Source organism: Prionailurus viverrinus, chromosome B1 (assembly GCF_022837055.1).
Source record: "Prionailurus viverrinus isolate Anna chromosome B1, UM_Priviv_1.0, whole genome shotgun sequence".
Taxonomy (NCBI): Eukaryota; Metazoa; Chordata; class Mammalia; order Carnivora; family Felidae; genus Prionailurus; species Prionailurus viverrinus.
This window is the reverse complement of record NC_062564.1, coordinates 179,159,524-179,165,632: the sequence shown is the minus strand read 5'-3', so window position 1 is coordinate 179,165,632 and position 6,109 is coordinate 179,159,524. Positions and strand designations below refer to the sequence as shown.

Sequence of the window (6,109 nt, the reverse complement as noted above, 5' to 3'; positions counted from 1 at the left end):
GTTGCCAAGAAACAAACTTAATTATTTTTTCCAACAACATAAGATGTCTCATAGCTCTTTCAATGTAACAAATGAAAGGATTAAAAATAACCATTATCTCAATGAATGCCAAAATGTTTGATAACATTACAAATTCATTTTTGATATATTTATTACATTGGGTATTGGATTTAGCACAACAAAACTAGTTTTATCATACCAACAGTTAGTACTTTATTTAATAATGGCACATTAGAGGAATTATGATAAAATTTGTAATAGGTAAAGGATTGTTAGGGTCCTCACTATTATTTAACTGTATTCATTGGTTCTTACTTGAAACATATAATAAGAAAACGGAATAAGAATAATAAGTATCGTGGGGGGATGTCCTTTTTAAAAGACTAAATATTTGCCTATCTAGAGGATACAAAGCAATTACTTATAAAAGATATTAGAATTAAAAAGTAATCCATTAAACACAGTTGCCAAATAAATATACATAGATTAACAGGTTGCTTGCTGTATTTATCTATGCTTCAAACAAATTGTGCCCAAATCTGACAGTTCAAAACAATAAACATTTATTGTCTTGCAGTTTCTGAGAGTTGGAAATATGGAAGCTGCTTAGCTGGGTGACTCTGGCTTGTGGTCTGGGTCTCTCAGGAGGTTGTGATCATGCTGTCAGCCTGGTCGCAGCCGACTCCAGACTACACTGGGGCGGAGGTGGACATCTCTAAGCTCATATCTAATATAGTTGGTATGTCTCAGTTCCTCACAACTGGTTAGAGAGAGAGAGACAGAGAGAGAGAGAGAGAGACAGAGAGAAGGAGAGAGAAAGAGCTCAAGATGGAAGTCACAGTCTAAATCAATCTGAGAACTGATAGACCATAACTTCTACCATATGCCATTAATCATACAGATCCACTCTGGTATAATAGGGTATGTAAATTTCAGTACCAGGAGTTTGGAGTCATTGCTGGACATACTGGAGGATGGAGAGAAAGCAGTCAAAAAACAAGGTTACACACACACACACACACACACACACACACGTATGTATACACACACTCAAACATGTATGTACAGGGGCGCCTGAGTGGCGCAGTCGGTTAAGCGTCCGACTTCAGCCAGGTCACGATCTCGTGGTCCGTGAGTTCGAGCCCCGCGTCGGGCTCTGGGCTGATGGCTCAGAGCCTGGAGCCTGTTTCCGATTCTGTGTCTCCCTCTCTCTCTGCCCCTCGCCCGTTCATGCTCTGTCTCTCTCTGTCCCAAAAATAAATAAACGTTGAAAAAAAAATTAAAAAAAAAACATGTATGTACATATACATGTACATATAATTCAGGGCATAAAGGAAGTAAATAAAGCATATGTATATATGTCAAAAGTATATTTATTGTAGTCCATATCTGCATTTTCTTTCTTTTTTTTAATGTTTATTTATTTTTGAGAGAGAGACAGAGTGCATGCAGGAGAGGGGCAGAGAGAGAGAGGAAACACAGAATCCCAAGCAGGATCCAGGCCCCAAGCCTTCAGCACAGACCCGGATGTGGTCCCAAACTCACTGACTGAGCGATCATGACCTGAGCCAAAGTTGGATGCTTAACATACTGAGCCACCCATACCTGTATTTTCTAATACAGTAGCCACTAGCCACATGTGACTATTTTTCCCTTAGTTGTACTCGCTATCTTTTAGGTGCTGAAAAGCCACATGGTGACTAGTGGTGACCAAATTTAATGGCACAGAAATAGAGAACATTTCTTTCATCAAGAGACATTTACAGCACATCCACGAGAAGTAGAGAGAAAGCACTTCCAAGTACCAAATGACACAAGTTTTTGTAAAATATTTTTGTGTTGTCTAATATAATGAAAATAAAAAGAAACAAGGAAAAAAAAAGAGTGAGTTGCCCTCACACTTTGTTTAATAGGAAGGAGTATATTGGATTAAACTCCTGGCCAAAATTAAAAAAAAAAAGCTAATTTGGATAGGCAGGTATTTAATTTACACAGAAAATAAACATTCCTTTAGCAATATCACTCAATATACACATGAAAAATTAAATTTCAATTGCTGAATGAATCTTTTTTTTCTTTTTTTTAATTTAAACCTCTATATCATGATTCTTATTTTTATTTTTTTAAATTTACATCCAAGTTAGTTAGCATATAGTGAAACAATGATTTATATAATGAGTCTTATATAAAATCAGTATCCAAATAATGGAGGTAAAGATTATATTCCCCCTCTTGGAGTTCTTGGGTTATTTATACACAAAAATAAGAACTTTGCACTGAAAATATTAGACCAAGATGCTGTTTTAGAACATTTCATCTTATCAACAGCTTCATTTTTCTACAGCATCATTTAATTTAATGAACTGCCCATTGGTGATCAAGAGAAATTATAGACTTAACTGATAGAATGAGTCATTATCAATGTGTCCTTATGTCAAAATTACTCTTGTACTTTGTCAAGGGCATTGTCAACCTAAACAGTTATTTTAATACCATTAAAACTCAATGATATGAAACAACCCTACTTGTTGTTATGTGAGTTTAAATTTATCGTTTTCAATTTCAATGCATTTGAAATTGTTTAAAAAGCAAAGTAAAGCACAACAGTGCTTCTGCTGCTGTGTATCCCCAAAGAAGAATACAGGATGGTTGTGAGACGAGTCCTCAGAGAAATTCACCATTACTTTTCTTTCCTGAACCAGGTTGGATTTCTAGGTCCACATACTCTTCAACTACAACTATATGTATTTTTTTCCAACTAAATGTTTTTTTTATATGAAGAAAAACATCTTGCATATTTCAATTTTGCCTAAGTGTGAATTTTTTTAAGTTTATTTATTCATTTTGAGAGGGAGACACAACAGGGCAGAGAGAGGAGAGAGAGAATCCCAAGCTGGCTCCACACTGTCAGCACGGAGAAAGATGTGGGGCTCAAACTCACGAACTGTGAGATCATGACCCAGTCAGATGCTTAACCGACTGAGCCACCAGGTCCCCCTGTGTGTGAAATATTTGAGGACTATTAGTGAAAGAGAAGAAACACGGCTGAGCGGAAAGAGGAAAAGCCTATAGACTGCCTACATCCTTCCAAGGGAACAGGAAACAAGGCCTCTTGTGCAGAAAATGAAATTTTACAAACTAGCCCAGAGCTAGATGGACCTTCAAGACTATTTTTAAATAATGTTGAATGAGGCTATGTAATCTTGGGCAGCAGAATACAAATGAGTCTTGTTTTTTCACTTTTCTATCGAAAAAGGGTACTGATACTCACCTACTTAAATGATAAAATTACAATCTACACACATGCCAAATAGCTAGCACTTAATAAATTGAACCATCTGTGTTTGTATTTGAAATATTACTTCCAAATATGGGAGAAACACTTTGTTGGAAAGGATATTATGCATCAGCAAGCTTTGGGTAATCAGTCACAGTTGTTGGAGAAAAAGAGATAAGTAGACGTGAAGACAGACCTGCCGGTAATCTGTCTTTTTTTCCTAGAAACTAAGAAGTCTTGGGTATATCTGATGAGAACATGAGAAATCCTGTCTTTTATAAAACAAAAATCTGAAGATAGTGAAATCTAGGGCCTTTGGTTCTTCAGACTTGGGCTCTGACTCCTGCTCCACAATTTCTCTCTGATTTTGCCAAAACTCATTCTTTCTAAATTTTACCTTTTTTATCCTCTAAAATAAGGAAAGTAAGCCTCTTATCTTACAAGATTATTGTGAGAAGTAAGTGAAATAATGATACATTTATATTTAACTGGGTCTCTTGCTCATATTAAGCAATCAATTAATTATTATAATAGTTATTATTTCACCAGAATAATTTCCTTATGAAATTGTAATCTTGAGAAAGGTCTACGGTGTGAGATCTGCAAATTTACATTTAGAAAACACTAAAAAAACTATGTGTTAAACCCTGGCCTGTAATGATAGACTTGCCCTTATTATTATTATTATTATTATTATTTTGACAGTTACTACTGTAAACTGCTGGATTGCTGTTGTTACTTCTATTAACACATTTTAGTATCCATTTTAACTTTTATTTTAGTCCCAGCTATCTCAAATATGAATAGAATGTATGTACTTTCAAGACACACAGAGCAAACCAATTGTTAAAATAGGTAAATCCTGCTTTCATGTTTGGGAACTATGTTTGACATTTAGCTGCTGCTGGAATATCATCAATCTTAGATTTCTTCCTTTACACAAGAGTGCAGTGCATGTGACCCTCTGAATCTGCATTTTTGTACCCTTTGAAAAAAACCTAGCAATGCAATTGCTGAGGTGTAGGGTAATTCTATTTTTAATTTTTTGAGGAACCTCCATACTGTTTTCTAGAGTGGCTGCACCAGTTTGCATTCCCACCAACAGTGCATCACTGTTCCCCTTTCTTCATATCTGCACCAACATCTGTTGTTTCCTGTATTGTTCATTTTAGCCTTTCTGACAGGTGTGAGGTAGAAGGTATGTCATTGTAGTATTAATTTGTATATCCCTGATGATGAATGATGGTGAACAAATTTTCATGTGTCTGTTAGCCATCTGGATGTATTCTGTAGAAAAGTGTCAAAGACTATACTTTCAGGGGTCATTTCTATAGTTTGTTACTAGAAACGTGTCTATTCATGTCTTTTAACCATTTATTAACTGGGTTATTTGTTTTTTGGGTGTTGAGTTTGGTAACTTCTTTATAGATTTTAGACACTAACCCTTTATCAGATATGTCATTTGAAAACATCTTCTCCCATCCCTTCAGTTGCCTTTTAGTTTTGTTGATTGTTTCTTTTGCTGTGCAGAAGCTTTTTATCTTGATAAGGTCCCAATAATTCATTTTTGTTTTTGTTTCCCTTGTCTCTGGAGATACGTCTAGTAAGAAGTTTCTGTGACAGAGGTCAAAAATGTTGCTACCTGTTTTCCCCTCTAGGAGTTTGACGGTTTCTTGTCTCACATTTAGGTCTTTCATCTATTTTGGGTTTATTTTTGTGTACGGTGTAAGAAAGTTGTCCAGGTTCATTCTTCTGCAAGTTGTGTCCATTTTTCCCAGCACCATTTGCTGAAGAGACTTTCTTTTTTCCATTGGGTATTGTTTCCTTCTTTGTCAAAGATTTGTTGGCCATACATTTGTGGGTACATTTCTGGGTTCTCTATTCTGTTCCACAGATCTATATGTCTGTTTTTGTGCCAGGACCATACTGTCTTGATGAGTACAACTTTGTAATATAGCTTGAGTCCTGAATTGTGACACCCCCAGATTTGATTTTCTTTTTCAACATTACCTTGGCTATTTGGATCTTTTCTGGGTCCATACAAATTTTAGGATTGTTGGTTCTAGCTCTGTGAAGAATACTGGTGTTATTTGGATAGGGACTGCACTGAATGTGTAGATTGCTTTGAGTAGTATGGTCATTTTAACAGTGTTCTTCTAATCCATGAGCATAAATGCTTCTCCATTTCTTTGTGCCATCTTCATGTTCTTTCATAAGCTTTGGACAGTTTTCAGAGTATGGATCTTTTACCTCTTTGGTTAGGTTTATTCCTATCTCATGGTTTTTGTGATCTCTCCTCTTCTGTTCATTATTTTATCTATTTGAGTTCTCTATCTTTTCTTTTGAGGGGTCTGGCTAGGGGTTATCAATTTTGTTTATTCTTTAAACAAAACATCTTTTAGTTTATTTTGTCTATTCTACTGTTTTGTTTGTTTCCTTGTTTCTATATCATTTATTTTTGCTCTAATCTTTATTATTCCCATTATTCTGCTGGCTTTAGGCTTTAGTTTGCTCTTCCTTTTCTAGATCTGTTAGGTGTATGTTTAGGTTGCACATTTGGAAACTTTCGGGGTTCTTAAGATAGGCCTGAATTGCAAAGTACTTTCCTCTTAGGACCACCTTTGCTGCATCCCAAAGGGTTTGTTTGGACTATTGTATTGTCATTTTTACTTGCTTCCATGTATTTTTAAGTTTCTTCTTTAATTTCCTCTTTAACACATTCATTCTTTAGTAGGATATTTTTTAACCTCCATATATTTGAGGGTTTTCCAAATTTTTTCTTGTGGTTGATTTCAAGTTTCAGAGCATTGTGATCTGAAAATATGCATGGTA

At 35.5% G+C, this 6,109-nt stretch overlaps 1 pseudogene; it reads left to right on the top strand.

Moving 5' to 3' along the window:
* Positions 1 to 4,580: 4,580 nt before the first annotated feature.
* Positions 4,581 to 4,664, top strand: LOC125165117 (uncharacterized; annotated as a pseudogene).
* The last annotated feature ends 1,445 nt before the right edge of the window (positions 4,665 to 6,109 follow it).